Source organism: Myxocyprinus asiaticus, chromosome 1 (genome assembly GCF_019703515.2).
Source record: "Myxocyprinus asiaticus isolate MX2 ecotype Aquarium Trade chromosome 1, UBuf_Myxa_2, whole genome shotgun sequence".
NCBI classification, from domain to species: Eukaryota; Metazoa; Chordata; class Actinopteri; order Cypriniformes; family Catostomidae; genus Myxocyprinus; species Myxocyprinus asiaticus.
In genome coordinates this window covers 24,020,580-24,046,822 of record NC_059344.1, presented here as the reverse complement: position 1 = coordinate 24,046,822, position 26,243 = coordinate 24,020,580, and positions in this window count along the sequence as shown.

The following is a 26,243-nucleotide window of genomic DNA, read 5'->3' as shown; positions in this document are numbered from 1 at the left end:
GTGTCTCCAATCGAGCCTTTTTTTTTTAGCAGAAACCTCGGGCTCTGCTTTCCACTTCAAAGGGTTGTGCCCATCAGGAACGCTTCTGCTGCACGTGCTGATACAGGTGCCGGTGTGGCAGCAGGTATGGGGCTTTTAGTTGGGTGCTGGCTCAAAACAGAGCAAGGGAGAACCGGTGTTTCATAGCGTGGTACTGCTGCTGAGTCGCGACGTAATGCTCAGCAAACGTATTCACAGAGCCACCAAAGAGGCCGGCTGGAGACACTGGAACATCCAAAAGAGTGGCTTTTTCCTTATCACTCATTTCTGTGAGTGTCAGCCATATATGTTGATCCAGAACTGCCAGGTTGCCCATGGACTTGCCAATGCCCTGTGCAGTGACTTTCGTGGCATGCAGTGCTAAGTCTGTAGTGTTCCGGAGCTCTTTGAATGTCTCTGTATTGAAGCCGTGCTCGTCCATTTTCCTGAGGAGCTTGAAACACCTGGAGCACCGCCATTGTGTGGAGTGCTGATTCAGCTTGTCCTGCTGCTGTGTAAGCTTTTCCCGCCAGTGCGGACATTTGTCGACACAGTTTGGAAGGATGGATGGGGCGTGATTTCCACGCCCTGTTACTTGCTGGGCAGAGGTGTGCCGTTACCGCCTCCTCCACAGGAGGTAATTGGGCATAACCGTTTTCTTCCCAGTAATCCACATTAAAGAGGATGGCATCACTGCGCAAGCATGCCGAGAAGGGCACGCGCCAGGACTTGGATAGTTTGTTATGAACTTTGGGGAAGAATAGGGCAGATTGACCTTGCAGCCCACCATGCCTCCTTATGTGAATCCTCGGGAGAGCGCGTGAGGCTGAATCGTCCCTCAGAACGAGGGTGATTAGCGAGTGAAGCATCTCGAGACTCATGCCTTCACAGTGAGGACAGTCTGTGTGTGTGGGCACGGCCCAGACAGTAAACGCAGCTCTCATGCTGATCTGATGGCAGTATGTGCCTCTCACACAAGGAATACTTACGGAACGACATCAAGACGCAAATGCATAAGCGGCTCTTTTAGATATATAAATATATAAATTAATATATATTTATATTTATATCACACAGTAATTCACTGCGCTCCATTTCTGGTCGTCTATCGTAGCTGGACCATAATGGTGGATAATGTAAGTAATCCCTGCTGTTGACTTCTTTCCAGTAAAGTGAAAAGAGCACACAAACAAATTATTCCAAGCTTTTTGCAAACAGATGTTTCTAAGTCAATCGTTCTGTAGACAGCCGATGGAAGAAGCAGCATCTGGGACTGGAGCGCTTTGCTTTGCGAGTGGTTTCTGATCATAAAATTTCTGTTTTAGACTAAATTTTAGATTCACTTGATTAATAGGATAACCATTATCTGTACACATGGTTCAGGAAATTTATAAGACACCTTACAACATTTAAAAAGCAAGAATCTAACCGCACGACACGCAAGCAAGCAGTGACCGGCTACACACAAAACGCCAACCAATTGCACTTCCGCTAGTCATCTTGCAATTCCGCCCACCTTACGAAATATAGTGGACTCGCTGAGAATATTGTGGATTGGGAGAGAAAATGAAAGACAGGTGCACTGATAATCAACGAGCCGCATGTTCAGTGTCTCCATAGAAATGCTGATCATGTTCAACAAGTGACACCTGAACACATAACAATCCTGACAAACTTGACCGTGACAAAATGACGGAGATTTTTCAGTTAACGCAACCCCTGGACCCACCTATATCTGTCACACAATACATCAATCATTTACGTTACTGTGTTACTGCAGGATTAATGTGTTGCTTTTAATAGTGCAAGCAAAATAGTGGCTCCCTCTGGTGGACAAACAGTAAAACAGCATGTCTTCCTCCACATTTCTAATTATTTAAAAGTGCAGTTGTAAAAATAGCTATTTCTTCTGTTATAGCTTTAGCCAAATTGCTGTAATTTTGCAAGTGACCTCAGAATGTTCCTTTTCACTGTTTTGTTTTTTTTAAGTTTTGCTAAGTTTGACAATTGTGCTCACAAGATATAAGGCCAATTATGTTATTATGGGCCACAGCCCAAAACATATTTGATTAAATCTTCAGAATGATTTGAAATATAAAAATGCCGGTATCACCCCTTGGCTGGAGGGTCTTTAGATGATGTATACCAATTTTTGTGCGGCCTAGGACAAGTTCGAAAAAGTAGGTTTTTCAAATAATTGTGATAAAAAAGTTTCCTTGCGGGAATGGAAATTACAGTGACCATATCACTGTGGGGCACAGGTGAATTCAGAGAAGCTACAAATTTGTATTGTAGCCTATACGGTTCTGGAGTTATGAGAAAAAAACGTAAACTAGCTAATTATACCGCCAACTTGTGGCCTATTGTCACAAAATTTGATCTGCGGCTTCAAGTTGACACCTGCTTGTGTATAGTAATTTCCATAACCCTCGGCCATTCCCAATACGAGTTATAAGGTGCTGAAATTTGATTGGCCATTGCTGGCCATTTTTGTAGATTTTTTAAGAATATGTTGGCATCTGAACCAAAGAATATGCATATTTAATTTGAACTTTGTCGCTCAAACGGATGTAAAATTATGACTATTATTATGATTATTATTTTTTTGTTGTAGCGCCCACTAGGGGTGGAATAGTACAAAACTTTGCTAACATCTTCTAAACGTCCTGTTGACTATGTGTACTGAGGTTGGTTACATTTGGAGCTTGCGTTGTGTATATATATTGATCAATTACTCAAATCGCGTTTAACCGAAGGAATTTTATCATTAATTTCTTTGGAATGATTCTTACTTTTTGTCAGGGGGGTCTGCAGATGATGTATACCACATTTCGTACCGATTGGACTAATGCTCTAGGAGGAGTTCGAAAAAGTAGGTTTTTCAAAAAATTCAAAATGGCGGAATAAAATTATAGATGGAAATGAAATCGGAGATATACATTTTGTAGGGCTTGACTCGAGGAATCAGAGGGAATTTTGATTCTGCCCTTACGGTTCCAAAGTTATGAACACAAATGCAAAGGTGCTTATTATAGCGCCACCTATAGCGCCAGATGATGTGAGCCGCGTCTTTCGGAAACAAAAGACGAAGAAAGCTTCAGGCCCAGATGGCATCTCACCAGCGTGTCTTTGATCCTGCGCTAACCAGCTGGCCCCCATCTTCACACAGACCTTCAACAGAACACTGGAGCAGTGTGAAGTCCCATGCTGCTTCAAATGCTCAATCATTATTCCTGTCCCAAAAAAACTAAAAATCACAGGATTTAATGACTACAGACCTGTCGCCCTGATGTCTGTGGTCATGAAATCACTTGAGAGACTGGTGTTGACCCACCTGAAGAACATCACTGGACCCTTTCTAGATCCCCTTTAATTTGCTTATCGAGCAAACAGGTCTGTGGATGATGCTGTCAACATGGGATTGCATCATATCCTGCAACATCTGGACAGACCAGGGACATATGCAAGGGTCCTTTTTGTGGACTTCAGTTCGGTTTTCAACACCATCATCCCAGCTATGCTCCAGAATAAATTACACCAACTCTTTATTTCCATGTCTGTCTGTCAGTGGATTACCAGCTTTCTGACGGACAGGCAGCAGCTTGTGAGACAGGGGAAACTCACTTCCAGCACCTGTACAATCAGCACTGGTGCCCCTCAGGGATGTGTGTTCTCCCCACTACTCTTCTCCCTCTACACCAATGACTGCATCGCCAAGGACCCCTCTGTCAAGCTTCTGAAGTTTGCAGATGACACCACTGTCATCGGCCTCATCCGAGATAACGATGAGTCTGCATACAGAAGGGAGGTTGAACAGCTGGCTGTCTGGTGCAATCAAAACAACCTTGAGCAAAACAACATTGTGGACTTTAGGAGGAACACCCCAACACTGACCCCCCCCCCCCCCCCTCACCATTCTAAACAGCACTGTGGCAGCAGTGGAGTCATTCAGGTTCCTGGGCACTACCATCTCACAGGACCTGAATTGGGAGACACACATTGACTCCATTGTGAAAAAGGCCCAGCAGAGGTTGTACTTCCTTCACCAGCTGAGGAAGTTCAACCTGCCACAGGCACTGCTGATACAGTTCTACTCAGCAGTCATTGAGTCTGTCCTCTGCACTTCAATAACTGTCTGGTTTGGTTCAGCTATGAAATCAGACATCAGAAGACTACAAAGGACAATTTGGACTGCTGAGAGGATTATTGGTTGCCCCCTGCCCCCCCTTCAAGAACTATACACTTCCAAAGTGAGGAAAAGGCTGGTAAAATCACTCTGGACCCCACTCACCCTGCCCACTACCTTTTTGAACTGTTGCCTTCTGGCCGATGCTTCAGAGCTCTGAGCACCAGAACCGTCAGGCACAGGAACAGTTTTTTCCCTCAGTCTATCCATCTCATGAATAGTTAAATTGCTTATTGAGCAATAACTATGTGCAATACACAGTTTAGTGTTTTTTATATTTATCCAACACAAACATTTTGGAAAAAAAACAAACATTTGCACTGTACATAACAGATTTGTATTTGCACTGTACATAACAGGTAACAGATTTGTATTAGATTGCACTACGTATGTGTCTGTGTGTGTATGTACGTATGTGTATAACTAATTCTTATTTTGTATTATTATCTATGTCTTGCTGCTGTTTTTGTATTGTTTTAGTATTGTTGTACACTGGAAGCTCCTGTCACCAAGACAAATTCCTTGTATGTGTAAGCATACTTGGCAATAAAGCTGATCTGATATATTTAGTCTAAAAAACAGTGATAAGTTTTAAAGGCAAATGAAAGCTGGGCACTGTAAATTTCTTCCCAGACTACTAGCATTACAAATCCATTGCCAGCAGAGTACAGAATGTTATATACAGTATACATATGACAAATATGCAGTGCTCTTCATGTTATTACACCCCTCTCAAGATGTAACGTTCCCATAGCTTTCCCAGCTGCTTTGTGATTGGTCGGTCTCGAGGGGAGGCCCTGGCAGACAGAAGGATAGAGGCGCTAAATGGATATGTTTGGCATAGTAAATATTATCACAGATTTTAATCTTCTTGTAATTCACAGGGACCGGGCTCCGTTTGTGTTTACGTCCGACATGGCATATGTCATCAATGGAGCTGATAAGCCATCGAGCCACTTCCATGACTTTGTGGACTTGTGTTGTGAAGCCTACAATCTCATCAGGAAGCACGCACATCTCTTTCTCAACCTGCTCGGCCTGGTGAGCACTCAGATAATTTGTTTATATTTTATATGTACTTTTGTACTAAGTTGGATCCACAGAGTGGTCATTTAAGTAATGTTGTTTTCTGGCTTGCTTGATCATTTGCCTATTATTTGGATGTTTATTTGAATTGCCATCTATCGTTAGAGTCTTAGATTGTAATACTATCATTGACCCTGTGTGTTTATGTGTGTGCAGATGCTGTCCAGTGGTATTCCAGAGTTGTCTGATGTGGATGATTTAAAATACGTTTAAGATGCTCTTCGACCACGAGTCTGAAGCAGATGCCACCATGCACATCACCAGGTGGGAACATGCAGACACTGTTGCTCTTGCCCATGAAGTCCACGATTGACTATTGCATTTATGCAATGCATATATATATATATATATATATATATATATATATATATATATATATATATATATATATATATATAGTTAGGGACTACATATTAATAAGATTACGGGAGTGGTGCTTGTCCTTGCAAAACGTGCCGCCACTATGCTAGGGTATTGTGTGTGGTTGCCATAATGATGTTGTGTGATTGCTACGGTATTCTGGTTTTAAGCACGTTTACATGCAGTTACTGTTTATTTTGGGGGGGGGGGGGGGGTTACTTTGGGATTGCTTGATGGCTGAAGTCAAAACAACCCACTCCCAGATCTCTCTTTTTCCACCTGTTTTATCATAGTAATAGTGATGCTTGCCTTAGGACTTTGCGATCTCATTATATATGTTTCAGGGACACAAATTTATTCTTGAAACCTTACTTGTTAAGTTGGCTTGATGAAACTAACATACTGTTATTCTACAAACTTTAGTAATTTTTCAAAATTCCAAAACCAAGTCCAAAAACTTTAACACTAACTCCAACTTGAGCTTTCAAGCTACAGCCACGAAACTTGGCACAGACCTTCAGACTGTTCTGGAATAGTTTGTTGTGTCTTTTCCAGCTGATCAGACTTAAGGTTTTCACACAGCAGACAGTTAAAAATGTGAAAAATCCCATAGACAATGTTCAAATGGGCCAACAGAATGCTCGTTAATTCAAACTCCAACTGTCAAAATTTCAAATGTAAACAAACCCACAAAAGGCATTTAATCTGCTTTAAGTTTCTCTATCTATCTCTTTATCTATCTGACTATCTATGTAACAATCTGTCTTACTGTAATGTCTGTATGTTCATCTAACTTCAAAATTCTAAAACTAGTTTAAACTTTCAGACAAGGCTTTTTCAAGCCAGCTTCAAAGTTTGTCTTGACAAACTTGACCTATCTAGTTAATTTCGCTACTGTAGCTTATCATAAGTCATTGCCCACTGGTTCATTTTTCTGACTCAATATCTGAATCATGTGCCCCGTTCAAGGCTAATTGATTCCAGTCTTGGGAGTATGGCCACGAAGCTCAACTTCTTCATTCACAACTTGGCACAAATGAAGTTTGCATCCTCTGAGGAGCACCCCGTTTGTCATTTGCTCCACGTGTCTACACCCTGAAGACTGATGGCCCAATTCGCAGACTGTTTGTTTGCAGACACTTCAAAACTTACACCCCAAGCAAGGGTTACGTAAGTACAGTATATCGCATTGAAATACAAGTGCATTACAGTCCAAATGCATTTGAAGGCCATTATAATAATTGATATGTCATTGTTTACATTTTCCTCCTCCATGCAGTCTTATGTTGTAAAAGTAGACCGAGAAGGTCAACAGGGATCAACATTAGTCCAGAGGACCTTTGAGAAGTTCCATGAACTTCACAGTAAACTACAGCTCATTGTCCCTTCGTCAAAACTACCCAGGTACACTGTTAAAATCTTTCAGAAATGTGAATTACACAAAATCAAGTGATCAATCCACTGTTTATCTACGTAGCATACACCCTTACCTTAAGTGATTTGAAAAAGCCCCAGCCTTAGTGGAAACTAATGCAGGTTTTTGCTATCAGTCGATATAGATACAGTTTTACTCACCAGTCATTGAGTCTGTCCTCTGCACTTCAATAACTGTCTGGTTTGGTTCAGCTACGAAATCAGACATCAGAAGACTACAAAAGACAGTTTGGACTGCAGAGAGGATTATTGGTTGCCCCCTGCCCCTCTTCAAGAACTATACACTTCCAGAGTGAGGAAAAAGGCTGGAAAAATCACTCTGGACCCCACTTACACCCTGCCCACTACATTTTTGAACTGTTGCCTCCTGGCCGACGCTTCAGAGCTCTGAGCACCAGAACCGTCAGGCACAGGAACAGTTTTTTCCCTCAGGCTATCCATCTCATGAACAGTTAAATTGCCCCATTGAGCAATAACTATGTGCAATACACAGTTTAGTCTTTTTTATATTTATCCAACACATCCAACCTTATGCCATTTCATTCCTCTGGGGAAAAAAAACAACAAAAAAAACATTTGCACTGTACATAACAGATCTGTATTTGCACTGTACATAACAGATTGTATTAGATTTGCACTACCCATGTGTATGTGTGTATGTATGTATGTGTGTGTGTCTGTATGTAGGTGTATAATTATTTTTTATTTTTTATAATTATCCCTGTCTTGCTGCTGTTTTTGTATTGTTTTAGTATTGTTGTACACTGGAAGCCCGTGTCACCAAGACAAATTCCTTGTATGTGTAAGCATACTTGGCAATAAAGCTGATTCTGATTCTGATTCTGACCTTGTGGCTCCGCCTTGGCTCTCTGATCCTCTGGCTACGCCTCTTCCCTCCGATCCTTCAGCTCCACCGGGGACCTCCTTCCCTACAGCTCCACCTTGGTCCTCAGTCCCAACGGCTCCACCTCAGTCTTCCGATCCCCCAGCTCCACCTTGCTCCTCCGAGCCTCCGGCGCCGCCTTGGTCCTCCCTGCCTCCGGCTCCACCCTGGCCCTTCAAGTCTTCGGCTACTCTCTGAGTACCAAGTTCCCTGGTGTCGCCCTTCAAGTCTCTCACGGTTCCGCCTTCCATGGCTCCACCCCTCGAGCCTCTCAGGGCCCCACCTTCCGTTGACTCTGCCCTGGTCCCATGTCCCACACCCTGTCTCACCAGGCCACGCCCCATGCCTTCCAAGCCATGCTTCAAGACCCCCCCACCCAGCTTCCTACAGAACTTTGTGTTGATTCATGTTTTATGTGTTTGTTCATGTGTTGGGGCGTCAGGAGCCGCCCCTTAGTGGGGGGGATATGTCATGTGTATTTTGTTGATTCATGTTTTCCATTGTCCTTTGTCAAGTATTGTGTGTGTTTGTGTAGCGTATTCAAGTCAAGTCAAGTCAAGTCTATGTCAAGTCATTCATGTTCATGTTTTGTTTTGTTCACGTTTGGTTTTACGATTTCAAATCAAATCAAAATCAAATCACATCAAATCACTTTTATTGTCACACAACCATATACACAAGTGCAATAGTGTGCGAAATTCTTGGGTGCAGTTCTGAGCAACATAGTAGTCGTGACAGTGATGAGACATATACCAATTTACAATAAACATCAGATTTACACAACACAACTTAAAATCTAATATACACATAATTACACACAACTCAATATACAAATAATAACATACAATGTACAGTATACAATACACATAATATAGAATACACATTATACAATAAAAATAGTATATATAGTATATATAAAATATACAGTAGGTTGTATTGTACTGTATTGACATTCAGGCTGTCGGTTGATAGTAAGTTGCCAGTGTGTTGTTAAGAGAGAATATAATTTATGACAGTCCGGTGTGAGATAATAAGAGTAAAAAAGTGCAGTGCTGATGTATTTGATCGTGAGAGATCAAGAGTTCAAAGGTCTGATTGCTTGGGGGAAGAAGCTGTCATGTAGTCGGCTGTGCGGGTAGCAGTGACAGCAGCCCATGGCACGGGTAGCTGGAGTCTCTGATGATCCTCCCTAGCTTTTTTCACACACCGCCTGGTATATATGTCCTGGAGGGAGGGAAGCGCACCTCCGATGATGTGTCTGGCAGTTCGCACCACCCTTTGCAGGGCTTTGCGGTTGTGGGTGGTGCTATTGCTGCACCAGGCGGAGATGCAGCCACTCAGGATGCTCTCTACAGTGCAGGTGTAGAACCGTGTGAGGATGTGGCGGTTCATTCCAAACTTCCTCAGCCGTCTCAGGAAGAAGAGGCACTGATGAGCCTTCTTCACAACAGCCTCAGTGTGGACTGACCATGTGAGTTCTTCAGTGATGTGGACACCCAGGAACTTGAAGCTGCTGACTCTCTCCACTGGTGCTCCATTGATGGTGATGGGGCTGTGTTCTCTTTCGCTTCTCCTGAAGTCCACCACAAGCTCCTTTGTCTTACTGACGTTGAGGGAGAGTTTGTGCTCCTGACACCAGCGTGTCAGAGTGTGCACCTCCTCTCTGTTGGCTGTTTCATCATTGTCAGTGATCAGACCTACCACCATCGTATCATCAGCAAACATAATGATGGCATTGGAGCTGTGTGTTGCCACACAGTCATGTGTGTACAGAGAATACAGGAGTGGGCTGAGAACACAGCCCTGCAGGGCTACAGTGTTGAGGGTCAGTGATGAGGAGATGTTGCTGCCCATTCTAACCACCTGGCGTCTGCATGACAGGAAGTCCAGTATCCAGCTGCACAGCAAGCTGTTTAAGCCCAGAGCCCGGAGGGCACAGTGGTGTCGAATGCTGAGCTGTAGTCTACAAACAAGATTCTCACATAAGTGTTCTTTTTTTCCAGGTGGGAGAGAGCAGTGTGTATTGTGGATGCAATGGCATCATCAGTGGAGCGGTTGTTGCGATAAGCAAACTGCAATGGGTCCAGTGATGGAGGCAGCACAGAGCAGATGTAATCTCTGATTAGTCTCTCAAAGCATTTGCTGATGATGGGGGTCAGAACAACAGGACGCCAGTCATTTAAGCAAGTGATTTTGGATTGCTTTGGTACAGGCACAATGGTGGACGTTTTAAAGCATGTGGGGACTACAGACAAGGAGAGGGAAAGGTTGAAAATGTCCATAAAAACATCAGCCAGTTGGTTCGCACACGCTCTGATGATGCAGCCCGGAATGCCATCTGGACCCACGGCTTTGCGGATATTCACCCGTCGGAAGGATCGGGTTACATCCGCTACAGAGACGGAGAGTGAACTAACCTCTGTAGCTTCGGCCGCGAGAGCTCTCTCCGCGAGGGCGGTGTTATTTCCCTCGAAATGAGCATAAAAAGTATTTAGCTCATCCGGAAGAGAGGCAGCGGTGTTCACGGCGGAGTTTTTATTCCCTTTAAAGTCCGTGATGATGTTAATTCCCTGCCACATTCTAGAGTTGGTGGTGTTGAACTGTCCTTCAATCTTGTTCCTGTACTGACGTTTTGCTGTTTTTCGGAGGGCATAACTGGCTTGTTTATGCTCTTCCACCTTCCCGGAATTAAAAGCGGAGGTCCGTGCATCAAGTGCCGTGCGAACATCACTATTAATCCAAGGTTTCCGATTCGGGTAGATCCATATTGTTTTGGTGGGAACAACGTCCTCTACGCACTTTCTGATGAAACACGTTACGCTATCAGCGTAAAGCTCGATGTCATCATCAGAGGCGGACCGGAACATCTCCCAGTCCACGTGATCAAAACAGTCTTGTAGCGTAGAGTCTGATTGCTCCGACCAGCACTGGATTGTTCTGAGGGTGGGTGCTTCCTGTTTCGATTTCTGCCTGTAAGCGTGCAGAAGCAGAATGGAAGAGTGGTCCGATTTGCCAAATGGTGGGCAGCGGAGGGATTTGTAGCCATCCTGGAAGGGAGAGTAGCAATGGTCCAAAACCCGGTCCCCTCGTGTGTTAAAACTAATGTGTTGGTGGTATTTTGGTGCGACTGATTAGAGATTGGCTTTGTTAAAGTTCCCGGTCACAATGAACGCGGCCTCAGGGTGCGCGGTTTCCTGCTTGCTTATAATCCCGTACAGTTCCTTGAGTGCCCGGTCTTGTGCTGTCAAAGTAGAAAGCTTACTATAGAATTATGTTTTCCACACCCTTGTAGTAATGTATCCGTGTAACAATTTATTTATTAATTTTTTTTGGTTCCTGGGTAGTAAGTGTTATTTCCTAATTGCTTATGCCTCAAAAATATAGAAAATGGCTATTGTTCCCCACAAACATTGCTTTTGTGACCAGGACAGTGATATTTTGAAATTGACCTATTTTCCAGAACATTCCAGATAGATTTAGTGCTGAGTAAACTTGGAGTAACTTCTAGAGCTTTCTAGACCTTTCCAGTAATACAAATAGTAGAATAAATACAGGGGCCTTAAGCCCACCAGTTCAGTTTAGTTCCAGCTGCCTAAGAGGATACATATCTGCATTTTTCTGAGATGGCATCAAGAGGCTGCAAGCATCCGGCAGACACATTTTGCTATGTCTGCGGCCAATTTATCAAGACGAGCAAAAAAAGTACTCCGTGGAAGCATCTGTTAAGATGTGTGAGGTCTATGAGGCACATTTCGGCATGCCTGTCGGGGATCAAGACAAACCCTGGGCACCTCATTTCACCTGCGAGCACTGCAAAAAACTCTGGAAGGTATGATGGACAATTGTTGCTCGGAATTTTATGTTATAAACTTTAATTTTTAAAATTGTAAAAGTTTTTAATTTGAAAATGTTTTACCATTTTCAGTGTTATTGTAAAAATAAGAAGCGTCACCAAACTTTTTCCAGCTTCTTCACCACTACCAATGACAGTATAACAAGAACATGATGGGAGACTACATTTGGGTGCTGATTCGTGAAAGTGATTTACAGTATAATCATAAATCTCGAAAAACTACTCACTTCTAAATCTTTTGTAGTCATTTTTGTATTACTTTAGTATAAATACATGTTAATTTGGATTCACATGTTGTTTTTTCTGACTTTATGTGACCGAAAAGACACAAATTTGCCCATTTTCTCATTGGAAATAGGTACATTTCAAAACATCACTGTCCTGGTTACAAAAGCAAAATTTGTGGGGAGTAATAGCCATTTTCTATACTTTTGAGGCATAAGCAATTAGGAAATAACACTTACTACCCAGGAACAAAAAATGTGTTACATAGTGTAATTAAATGGGAGTAAGATTGCATGAAAAATTATGACTTCCACTGTTCAAAATACTGCTTGTGAAGTCCAGGCCTATATATACTGCAACATTAACATTATATACACAGTATATATTTAACCTTGTGTGACCCCGCTTCCACATGTGTGGACGTTGTATTTTGGCTTTGCTATACACAACACATAATGTAAATTAATTTAAACTGACTTCATACTGTTCACAACTCTCCAGACTGTCATTTATGGGTTAAACTTCTGGCGTACCGAGTCACGTGGCACAACAGCATGATGTTGATTTCCGTGAAGAGCTTCTTCACGCACAGAGTCAACAAAAGTGCCTCTGGTGAAAAACCTCTTTGACACATCTGTGGGTAATTTCGCTTCAGTTTAATATAATTTTTTTTTATATTTTATTTTATCGCTGTACAATACGGTTCTATTGATTAACATTAGTAAATGCATTCCTATATTTACTGTGCATTTTCACATTGAGAATCAATGTATTCATCCAAAAGCTGATAAATGTTGCTTTGAGAGGCATTATATGGAGTTGAGATAAAAAATAAGGTGCATTTCAAACTGTTCTGAGTTCATTGCAGACAGACAGCACACTGGAGGTTAAGTCATTCACTAAATAGGGACCAAGGGTGCATCCTATATCTTTCTTTGCAGCTAAGTGTATTCGCTTCTAAAATCCAACCAAAAGTTCAGTTTCAGGCTGCAGATGATGTTTGGACCACTCAACATGTTTGGCAGACATGGGACAATGGCCGCAACCGCAACGTTGCCATGGTCATGTTCTCACAGTGAGAACATGAACCATTCACAAACGCTGCTTCCGTGTGGGTCGCGCCTAGACACGAAAGACAGTGATCATGACCATCCGAAGTTGAGAGATAACGACCGCAACCAAGAATAACACACAATCGGAAAGGCATCTTTAAAAAGACGCATCTTTAAAAAGACGTTCCGTGTGTGCGCTCTTTTAGAGAAATATATACTCTTTTAGAGGGGAAAAATGCTCTTTCAGAAAATATACTCTCTAGTTTTTCTGCCGAAGCGCCCATTGGCGTTCTCTGCAGTGCACCAGTGCAGAGGAGGGAGAAGCCACTGAAATGCGCCGTCAGATCCAGCAGAGGTGAATGAACAGTGATATTCAGCTCAATGAGCATGACCGTTCGGCTCCGAAGAGAAAATCTGAATAAGTGGTTGCATACCAGCTCCTTTTATACCCGTATGTCCGGGGGAGTGGCATGCAAATACCACTCGCCAATTTTCATTGGCCTTTTATCAAAGACCAGAGGTGTCTCGGGCTCCCAAGAGTGACCCCTAATGTCACTACATCGACACAACGTCGAGTGAGTGACAGATAGGGAACAAACAATAAATCTTAACATCAAAACTTAACTCAAAGTAACACTTCAAGGACTGACAAATCAATGAACAAAACTAGAGGATATTTATACACAATTAGGGCAGTGAATTCTGGGAAACGTTGTGCAGGGTAAAATTTCAAAATAAGAGTCCTTGAAGAAAAAGAGTGAGACAGACTGTGACAACAGTGAACTACCTCAGTCATCAGTTCACTATTACTTACTGATTGGTTAATCATGTTTCCATATTAGTTAATAGTAATAACTAATGTGTTAATGTAGTACTACTCATTAATCCTGTATTAATTCCTGCATTACCTATTAATGATGGACCATTATTATAAAGTGTTACCAAATGATGTAAACACAGTTTAACAAAACAAAACAATGTCTATGCAACAGAGTGAAATAGCATGTGCATATGTAATAGTGTCTTTGGGGGCTGAGCCTCCTAAGATTGAAATCAATTGCCCCTTCTGGAGGAAAGGACAGCCATCTCTACCTGTTCGCACAATCCTTGCCAAATCTTCGAACTCTTCAATAAACTGTTTATAGTCGTCTGATGATGTATTTTTGTATTCCTCTTAAAACTTCTTTTTCAAATCCATCGCAGCAATGACTGTTTGTTCAATTTCCTCTGGAAAAAAAGAAGAAGAGGAAATTCTGCTATTAGTTTTGATAGCAACAAAAAACAATAACATTTTTATTTACTAATAAGATGACATGGAAACACCTTAAAGTACTAAATGTAAAAACTATTTCTGGTTTTGGAACCTTTATTTCAACAACAATTGCTTTTTAATCTTCAGATAATTAATTTATTGTTTTTGTCTCCGAAACACAATAACCAACAAACATATACATCTTTTATTCAATAAAGGGATTATATTATGGGATTTTCTGGAACTTTTAGAATTCAAAATATACTCCCCAGTCCAAAAGGAACATTTGAAACGTTGCTGCAAAACAACTCATTCTGAATCATCTGCAATTTCTGATATCAGACAGATGAGTACATAATTACTCTGTCTATCACATGACCATCCATGTTAACATGTCAATGACGCATATTGGGGGATCAGAGGCTTGGCAAACCCAGTCATTGTGAGGTAAAAAGTTGGGAGCCGGATATATTATTATTCCTAAACATTTGAAGAACCAACAATATAAGCGTACAATGTGTGCCAACAGTACTAATTTTGCCAAATCTTGAGCTGTTTCTGGTTGTGTGAAGTACCTGTCACTCTGCAAATTCCAACATTAAGAGAAAGAGTGGCTTAAGATTTTTTTTTTTTTTAACAGGCTCTCTGATCATTTCTGTCTAGTCCCAAGGCCCAAAACATGCTCTACGCAAGTATAAAAACACAGATGCTTCTAGCTACATAAGCTTAATTTTGTGTGTTGTTGTGAGAGAAATGTGTCAGACTAAAATTCATAGCACAATGCATTCTCTGCGACAGTGGTTTGATTCTACTGCAGTGACTGACTTCATGTTTTCACCTGCAGTGTCTTGCTCTGTCATTATTCTAATGCATCTCATTTATAGTTACCATTTGTTTATTATTATTACTATCATTATTATTATTATTTCTATTATTATTATTATAAGCAGGAAGTGTAGCCTATTAACCTATGCACAAACAGTGAGCCATTTTGAGAAATTTTGATGTACTTAATTTTAATAAATGAGAATAATCACTGCAAACAACCAAAAGAACTGTAATTCTTCTTGTAAACTTATTCTGACAGATGGAATTGATGATAACCAAATCAAATATTAAAGTTGTATGCTCATTTTAAAACACATGAATAAAAAAAGCTGTTTAGTTTAGTTGAGTAGTTGTGACACCAATGGTAGTTGAAGCATGATCTGTTGCAGCTGTACTATCTCCTGGAGAGGTAGCAACATCTGGAGTAGTTGTGATGCTCACTGTGGTTGAAGCATGATCTGTTGCAGCTGTACTATCTCCTGGAGAGGTAGCAATATCTGGAGTAGCTGTGGCACCCACAGTAGTTGAAGCAGTATATGTCTTAGCTGTACTGTCTCCTGGAGAGGTAGCAATATCTGGAGTAGTTGTGGAACCCACAGTGGTTGAAGCAAAATCTGCCTTAGCTGTACTATCTCCTCGAGAGGTAGCAATATATTGTGTACATGTGACACCCACAGTAGCTGAGGCTGGATCTGTTGTAGCTGTACTATCTCCTGGAGAGGTAGCAATATCTGATGTAGCTGTGGTACCCACAGTAGTTTTAGCAGTACCTGTCTTAGCTGTACTATGTATTGGAGAGGTAGCAATATCTGGAGTAGTTGTGGCACCCACAGTAGTTGAGGCAGGATCTGTTGCAGCTGTACTATCTCCTGGAGAAGTAGCAATATCTGGAGTAATTGTGGAACCCACAGTAGTTGAACCAAAATCTGTTTCAGCTGTACTATTTCCTCGGGAGGTAGCGATATATTGTGTATTTGTGACATCCACAGTAGTTGAGGCTAGATCTGTTGTAGCTGTACTATCTCCTGGATAGGTAGCAATATCTGGAGTAGTTGTGACATCCACGGTAGTTGAAGCATGACCTGTTGTAGCTGTACTATCTCCTGGAGAGGTAGCAACATCTGGAGTAGTTGTGATACCCACTGTGGTTGAGGCAGGATCTGTTGCAGCTGTACTATCTCCTGGAGAAGTAGCAATATCTGGAGTAGTTGTGGAACCCACAGTAGTTGAACCAAAATCTGTTTCAGCTGTACTATTTCCTAGAGAGGTAGCAACACATTGTGTATTTGTGACATCCATAGTAGTTGAGGCTAGATCTGTTGTAGCTGTACTATCTCCTGGATAGGTAGCAATATCTGGAGTAGTTGTGACACCCACGGTAGTTGAAGCATGACCTGTTGTAGCTGTACTATCTCCTGGAGAGGTAGCAACATCTGGAGTAGTTGTGATACCCACTGTGGTTGAAGCATGATCTGTTGCAGCTGTACTATCTCCTGGAGAAGTAGCAATATCTGGAGTAGTTGTGGCACCCACAGTAGTTGAGGCAGGATCTGTTGCAGCTGTACTATCTCCTGGTGAGGTAGCAATATCTGGAGTAGCTGTGGCACTCACAGTAGATAAAGCAGTATCTGTCTTAGCTGTACTATCTCCTGGAGAAGTAGCAATATCTGGAGTAGTTGTGGAACCCACAGTAGTTGAAGCAAAATCTGTTTTAGCTGTACTATCTCCTCGAGAGGTAGAGATATATTGTGTATTTGTGACACCCACAGTAGTTGAGGCTGGATCTGTTGTAGCTGTACTATCTTCTGGAGAGGTAGCAATATCTGGAGTAGTTGGGACACCCACAATAGTTGAAGCAGGGTCTTTTGTAGCTGTACTATCTCCTGGGGAGGTAGCAATATCTGGAGTAACTGAGGCACCCACAGTAGTTGCAGCAGTAACTGTCTTAGCTGTACAATGTATTGGAGAGGTAGCAATATCTGTAGTAGTTGGGGCACCCACAATAATTGAAGCAGGATCTTTTGTAGTTGTATTATGTATGGGAGAGGTAGCAATTTCTGGAGTAGTTGTGGCACCCACAGTAGTTGAAGTATTATCTGTCTTAGCAGTACTATCTAATGGAGAGGTAGCAATATATTGTGTACTTGTGACACCCACAGTACTTGAAGAAGTATCTGTCTTAGCTGTATTATCTCATGGAGAGGTAGCAATATCAGGAGTAGTTGTGAAACCCACGGTAGTTGAAGCATGACCTGTTGTAGCTGTACTATCTCCTTGAGAGGTAGCAACATCTGGAGTAGATGTGATACCCACTGTGGTTGAAGCATGATCTGTTGCAGCTGTACTATCTCCTGGAGAGGTAGCAATATCTGGTGTAGTTGTGGCACCCACAGTAGTTTTAGCAGTACCTGTCTTAGCTGTACTATATATTGGAGAGGTAGCAATATCTGGAGTAGTTGTGGCACCCACAGTAGTTGAAGCAGTATCTGTCTTAGCCGTACTATCTCCTGGAGAGGTAGCAACATCTGGAGTGGTTGTGATACCCACTGTGGCTGAAGCATGATCTGTTGCAGCTGTACTATCTCCTGGAGAGGTAGCAATATCTGGAATAGTTGTGGCACTCACAGTAGTTGAGGCTGGATCTGTTGCAGCTGTAATATCTCCTGGAGAGGTAGCAATATCTGCAGTAGTTATGGAACCCACAGTATTTGAAGCAGTATCTGTCTTAGCTGTACTATCTCCTGGAGAAGTAGCGATATCTTGTGAAATTATGACACCCACAGTAGTTGAGGCTGGATCTGTTGTAGCTGTACTATCTCCTGGAGATGTAGCAATATCTGGTAAAATTGTGGCACCTTCAGTAGCTGATGCAGTATCTCTTAGATGTACTATTTCCTGGAGAGGTAGCAATATTTAGAGTAGCTGTGGTACCCACAGTAATTGAAGCAGTATCTGTCCTAGCCTGTTATATCTCCTGGAGAAATAGCAATATCTGGAGTAGTTGTGGCACCCACAGTAGTTGAAGCAGTATCTGTTGCAGCTGTACTATCGCCTGGAGAGGTAGCAATATTTGGAGTAGTTTTGGAACCCACAGTAGTTGAAGCAATATCTGTCTTAGCTGTACAATCTCCTGGAAATGTAGCAATATATTGTGTACTTGTGACACCCACAGTAGTTGAGGCTGGATCTGTTGTAGCTGTACTATCTCCTGTAGAAGTAGCAGTATCTGGAGTAGTTGTGGCACCCACAGTAGTTGAAGCAGTAATTGTCTTAGCCGTACTATCTCCTGGAGAGGTAGCAACATCTGGAGTGGTTGTGATACCCACTGTGGTTGAAGCATGATCTGTTGCAGCTGTACTATCTCCTGGAGAGGTAGCAATATCTGGAATAGTTGTGGCACTCACAGTAGTTGAGGCTGGATCTGTTGCAGCTGTACTATCTCCTGGAGAGGTAGCAATATCTGGTAAAGTTGTGACACCCACATTAGCTGAAGCAGCATCTCTTGTAGATGTACTATCTCCTGGAGAGGTAGGAATATCTGGAATAGTTGTGGCACCCACAATAGTTCAAGCAGTATCTGTCCTAGCTGTTATATCTCCTGGAGAGGTAGCAATATCTGGTGTACTTTTGACAGCAACATTAGTTGAGGTAGGATCTGTTGCAGCTGTAATATCTCCTGGAGAGGTAGCTATATCTGGAGTAGTTATGGAACCCACAGTATTTGAAGCATTATCTGTCTTAGCTGTACTATCTCCTGGAGAGGTAGCAATATCTTGTGTACTTATGACACCCACAGTAGTTGAGGCTGGATATGTTGTAGCTGTACTATCTCCTGGAGACGTAGCAATATCTGGTAAAATTGCGGCACCTACAGTAGCTGAAGCAGTATCTCTTAGATGTACTATCTCCTGGAGAGGTAGCAATATCTAGAGTAGCTGTGGCACCAACAGTAGATGAAGCAGTATCTGTCCTAGCCTGTTATGTCTCCTTGAGAAATAGTAATATCTGGAGGAGTTGTGGCACCCACAGTAGTTGAAGCAGTATCTGTCTTTGCTGTACTATCTCCTGGAGAGGTAGCAACATCTGGTGTGGTTGTGATACCCACTGTGGTTGAAGCATGATCTGTTGCAGCTGTACTATCTCCTGGAGAGGTAGCAATATCTGGAGTAGTTGTGGAACCCGCAGTAGTTGAAGCAATATCTGTCTTTGCTGTACAATCTCCTGGAAAGGTAGCAATATATTGTGTACTTGTGACACCCACAGTAGTTGAGGCTGGATCTGTTGTAGCTGTACCATCTACTGTAGACGTAGCAGTATCTGGAATAGTTGTGGCACCCACAGTAGTTGAACTAGTATCTGTCCTAGCTGTTATATCTCCTGGAGAGGTAGCAATATCTGGTGTACTTGTGGCACCCAAAGTAATTGAAGCAGTATCTGTTGCAGCTGTACTATCTCCTGGAGAGTTAGCAATATCAGGTAACGTTGTGGCACCCACAGTAATTGAAGCAGTATCTATTGTAGCTTTACTGTCTCCTGGAGAGGTAGCAATATCTGGTGTAGTTATGACACCAATGGTAGTTAAAGTTGAGTCTGTTGTAGCTTTACTATCTCCTGGAGAGGTAGCACTATCTGGAGTAGCAGTAGCACCCACTGTAGATGAGGCAGGATCTGTTGTAGCTGTACTATGTACTGGAGAGGTAAATTTGTGCTCAAAAGTTTGCATACCCTGGCAGAAATTGTGACATTTTGGCATTGATTTTGAAAATATGACTGATCATGCAAAAAAAACTTTCTTTTATTTAAGGATAGTGATCATATGAAGCCATTTATCATCACATAGTTGTCTGGCTTCTTTTTAAATCATAATGATAACAGAAATCACCCAAATGGACCTGATCAAATGTTTACATACCCTTGAATGTTTGGCCTAGTTACAGACACACAAGGTGACACACACAGTTTTAAATGGCAATTAAAGGTTAATTTCCCACACCTGTGCTGCTCTGGAAAAAGATGGTGTGGTTGTTTCAAGGAGCACAATACGACAATATTTGAACAAAAATGAGCTTCATGGTTGAGTTGCCAGAAAGAAGCCTCTACTGGGCAACAGGGGCGCAAGCACTAAAGGTGCCCTTTTGGTCATCCAGAAAAAGGGGAAGAATTTTAATCATTAAATTAAAATGGTTAAAGGAATAGTTCACCCAAAAATGAAAATTTGCTGATAATTTACTCACCCTCAGGCCATCCAAGATGTATCTGAGTTTCTTTCTTCATCAAAACAGAATTTAAGACTTTTAGGATTTCATTTCAGGCCTCCTCCTCTAAACAGTGCAAGTGAATGTACTCCATTATTTGACGGTCCAAAATGCATATTTAGGGTGCATCAAAATAATCCATGACGCGCTTCCTGCCTCCTCCTCCACATGACGCGTGACCTTACCAACGAGTGTACGTCATCCCTCTCATGAGTGCACAACAAAGAGATGTACAGAAGCGAACATTTGTAGTTAAAAAGTATATAAGTATTGTTTTGTTTCTAAAAATAATCATTCGTTTGGGTTCAGAAGAACTTTATTTGTCGACTGGAGTCGTATGGATTATTTTGATGCAGCCTAATTATGCATTTTGGACCGTCAAAAAATGGAGTACACTCACTTGCATTGTTTAACGGAGGAGGTCTGAAATGAAATCCTAAAAGTCTTAAATTCTGTTTTGATGAAGAAAGAAACTCAGATACATCTTGGATGGCCTGAGGGTGAGTAAAAGATCAGCAAATTTTCATTTTTGGGTGAACAATTCATCTAAATAAAAAAAAATTTAAATCTCGTAATTATCTCACAATAACAGAAATAATGTGTTATTATGAGATTTCTTTGTAAATTGTGGGCATATTAAAGAAAATTAAGTGGAGATGCCCTTGAGAGTGTGCTACAGCAGATCAGGGGCAGATTCCAATCTCAAGTGATCCTCCTTATGTTCTATAATCACTCTGAAGTGCAGAGAACTTTAATTAAGTACTCTGAAGGAAACAAGGCATTACTGTATGAATGTACCCTTCGCTAACAGTCTTGTGGAAGGGCCCTTCAAGAAAAAATTCATTTTCCAACTTGAATTGAACTGAACATTTTAAATGAGCTTTCGAGTGGTGTCCCCTCCTGCAGCAGTACCCTTCAAGGGTGCAAAAATGCAGTTTGGAATTCGCCCGGAACATCGAAGTGCTGTTACCTCAGACAAGTAGCAGATCAGATAAGCCCACTCCATGTATTGTGTTGTAAGTTCATCAAAAGAATAATACTTTTTTGCTGTCGCATTTCTGACATCGCACACATGCAGTGTAGACAGAGTTATTAATTATAATTGGCGCAGTTGCATCGTTTTCAATGATAGAAATTCAATTAGACTTTTATAGACTACTGTCATAAATTGAAGTAGCTGTCTTATTCAGCCAAAGCCAGTTTGGTTTTTGTTTAAACTAATAAGCCATTAGAGTATGGTATTACCATTTTTTCTGGTCATGTAGTCTACCATGATAAGCATTCAAAACCATAGTACCATCTTGACACCATTATTGTACCATGGTTCTGACATATTATTGCTGTAAGTTCCTTTATATTTATAATTATTGATGACAGAAAGTAACATGAATATTAAAAGAAATGAAGATAAGGTAATATAAGAAGAGTCAGTTGCATAAAGAGGATAATCCGAGGTCCGGATTATAAGTGGAAGCAGCAGAAATGACAGGATAAAGTGAGGAAGCAGAGATGAGAAAAGTGAAAAGAGTGATGAGATGAGAAAACATTAGAGCCCTAATAATAATAATAATAATAATAATAATAATAATAAACCTTATTTTATATAGCGTCTTTAAAAAGGCCTCTCAATGCACTTTACATGGGAAAATGAAATTGAAACAGAAGTACAGAGCATAAAACAGAGTAAATAAGCATGCTTAAAAAAAGACATTGTGCAGTTACCAGGGTAATACCATGGTACTGAATTGTTATTATATTCATATTTCATGATACTGTCATGGTACTCCAGGGTACTTTAAACAAATACCATGGTTTTACTGTGACACATGTTAAAAACATGGGATTATCACAGACCATGTCTGACAATAAATAAATAAACAAGTGTAATACCATGGTGCTTTTTGTGAGAAATATAACAGAACAGGCTATTATTTGTGATAAAGTTAAATAAATTTATTATGATTATGTACAGCATATTATACAAGAAAAATACTTAAATACTCAAAAAGCAAAGAAATTAGTTAGGTATAATTTCTATTCAGTGCCCTTATTCATCCTTCCACCCCTGTCCCTGTTAAGGTCTGTGCACGTCACTGATCTGTTGTAAGGTGGCTACGGGGTGCACAGCACAATGAAATTTGCAAGGTAAAAAAAAAGCTGAAAACACAATGGAAATAAGTCACAAGTTCACAACACTACTAAATTAAGCCAAAACACAACAAAATTTTGCCACAACACAACGAAATTAAGCCACAACACAACAAAATTAGCAGAAAAATTATATTTTTGAAACACTGCATTTTAAGTTGTGTGGCAATCCTGACTCAGTGCAAGCGAGATAAAACATGAGACTGCTTGGAAGCAGCAGAGAGCAGTGACAATTCCAGTGTTGTAGTCGAGACCAGCTCATCCAAGTCCAATTCCAGGCCAAGACCAGAGTAGGTCAAGTCTGAGTCAAGTGCGAGTCAAGACCGAGACCACCACAGAGGGTCAAGTCCGAGTCAATACCAAGACCAGAGAGGGTCGAGTCTGAGACAAGACTCATCTAGGCCCATGCAATCTTAATTAATGTGTTAAATGTACAGTGTAAACAACTAAATTGACTCATATACTGTATCAGATATTCCATATATATTATTTGCTTATTTTGATTTAAACAATATTACCAGTAGAAAATAAAAAAGAAATGACAGGTTAATGAGACTAGGTTAATTGAACACATTTTTATTACAATTATGACATGTTATTGTTAACAATATGTCAGTAATAAACTCAAAGGTGCAAGGTGCTTATGTGGCTTAACATGGTAATACAAACTTCCAGCTTCTGTGTTTTATTATATTCCATTCATTAAACAGTAAGTCAAGTAAACATTTCTGCTATACAAAACACATTTTTACTCTACTACTGTGTAACTAAAATGGACCCAAAAACCATATAATGTAACTGACAATAATGCATTAAATATGCCGTACTGTATTCGCTGTAAGTGAATCTAAACCTTTACTTTTCATTTGTTTACCATTTCATTTGCACTTTGGGTCCATTAAGAAACCTTACTTTTTTTTTTTTTTCTTTTTTTTTTTGCAAAGACAACACCAAACAATTCAATTACGATCATTGAGAGAAGTATTTTTATATTTTCATCAGTATGTGTAGCATTCATTTAACTATGGCTGAAGCATTTATAAAAGACTTACAGGCCGTTTAGACCAAACACCTTCTTGCACTAAAAAATCAAGATGCAGCGCAATGAAAAGAGCATAACACAGGTGTCTCGAGATGCGTGTTTAACAGTTGAAGTTTTTTTTTACTTGACAAAAGAACATAAAAAAATATTGCTGTGCTCCTGTGCGAGACACTGGAAACAGCTATTTGCAGCATAGCGGTCAAATGCGTCCTTCTAGTACATGTTTGAATTTCAGAAAAGTCGAAGTGCTCATGGTTTATTTTTGAAGGATCTCGACTGGTCTCAGGGAAAAGTCCGATTCCACACTTGTTCGAATCTGAGTCAAGGCAGAGTCCAAATGCTCCCAAGTCCATGGCAAGACCAAGACCATGAAAGTATGGACTTGAGTCTGAGACCAAGTCTGGTCTTGATTACTACAACACTGGACAATTAATTTTCAAGACAAATTGCCACGCTTTATTGCCAATATACCAGGAATGCCAGTGTAAGTCACTCACAAGATACGTATGTGCCCCTGTCAATGCAGAATGGGTTTCCAATTTGGAAATCAAATACTATGAATGGTATAAATGTCTTTTTGGATTGAAATGGTTTGATGCCTTTGACTTATTGATTACACCCCCCACCCCTTCCTCTCTCCCCCAGAAATGTGTGAGAGCACAAAAGCAACTGTCTGATATTACAACTTGTCTTGGGCTCAGGTCACTGTGGCTTTTCCCAAGATTCAGATGAAGCGAACAACAATTTATTCATGTGCTATATGAGTCACTTCCTGTGCCTTACACCAGAGAATCATGAATATGAAAAAGGGAACCCACATAAATGTACATTTTACATTTATGCATTTGGCAGATGCTTTTATCCAAAGCGACTTACAGGCCTTATTACAGGGACAATCCCCCTGGAGCAACCTGGAGTTAAGTGCCTTGCTCAAGGACACAGTGGTGGTGGCTGTGGGGATTGAACCAACAACCTTCCGCTTACCAGTTCAGTGCTTTAGACCACCACCACCACATTACCTTAAATGACTAATTAAGGTAATTTTTTTAGCTTAACCACAAGTTCACATTCATGATGTTGGAAAATGTGTTGTGTCAGTTTTTGCAAATATACAATCTAAAATGTCTGAGATGGCAAATTATTTAAAAAACATGATTCATAATTTTAAAATGTTGTGCACTAATTATTCATAAAGAAACAGAATTTGTACATTTGTAACACATTGTAGCACATTTAATAGTTTCCTTATATTTTTCATCCTATCTGAGAGGAGAGCAAGGGTCAGGATCAGAATGAATGAAGATGTATCCTAATGGAAGCCATAGTCCCAAATGATGCCAGTTCATTGACATGTGCAGACACTAAAATCAATACACTGGAGCCTCAAACCTGTATAGGTGTAGCTCTAACTTTCACACAGTCCAGCCTGTTCAATTCAAAATTATCAACTGACCCAAGGACAAGGTTCAGATTTTAAAGCTCACACATTCTGAAAACCATAATTTTGAGTCAAAGTCCACTATGTTGAGGTTTGTACAGATCATGAAAAAAGTAAAGATACAGATACTCTCCTCAAACCCTTTCACATCTCCCATGGATCATGCCTTGCAGAGATTAACATTCCTGCCCTCATATTTGACCCAACTGAAAAAGAACATCAACGTAACATGTCAAACTTAAATGTCAAACTCAATTACAGCATTAAAATGTATATTTCTCAAGAGTTTTGTATTTTAGAGAAGAATTCTGTTATTCTACGTTGTTAAAGCATTGGTCATTGGAGTAAAGCTGATGAAACCACTATATTTTTGTACGAGTGAACCTTAATACTAGCATAAACTGATAGTAACACAATTCCCATAAAAAAAAACAGAGCAGGCATGATGTGTGCATGATTTAAAGGAAAAAAATATTTATGAGCAAATGAGCTCACTAAGTTACATAATCTCAGTAACACTTTACAATAAGTTTCCATTTCTTAACATAGTTAACAACATTAGTTAACATGAACTAACAATGAACAATACTTTTACAGCATTTATTAATCTTAATGTTAATCTCAACATATATTTTTAAATTAAAAGTTGTATTTGTTGACATTAGTTAATGCTCTATGAACTAACAATGAACAACTGTATTTTTATTAACAAACATTAACAAATATTAATTAAGGCTGTAAAAATATATTGTTAATTATTTGTTCGTGATACCTAATGCATTAACTAATGTAAACAAATGGAACCTTATTGTAAAGTGTTACCATAATCTCTAACAACACCTAAGAACAAAAAAACATGACACCAATAATACGATGGATTGGTCCAGTATCACAAAATTATTCAATAGATTGGGCATATCCTATCAATTTCTGGTCTATTAAGCTACACATATGCTATTGAAATCAAAATAATGAAAATAAAAATATGTTCTATTGTATGTATGTATATATATATATAGTCTAGCTGTCTGTGTCAGTCTATCATACAGTGTGCTGGTTCAAAAGGCTAATAAACCTCGGATTTATTCCTAAATATTGTAGTTTCAATTAAAATGTTGCAATATTGTTGTATGCATTCTATTTAATTGTCACTTAGGAACACTATTTCAAGCCTAATTTAAGA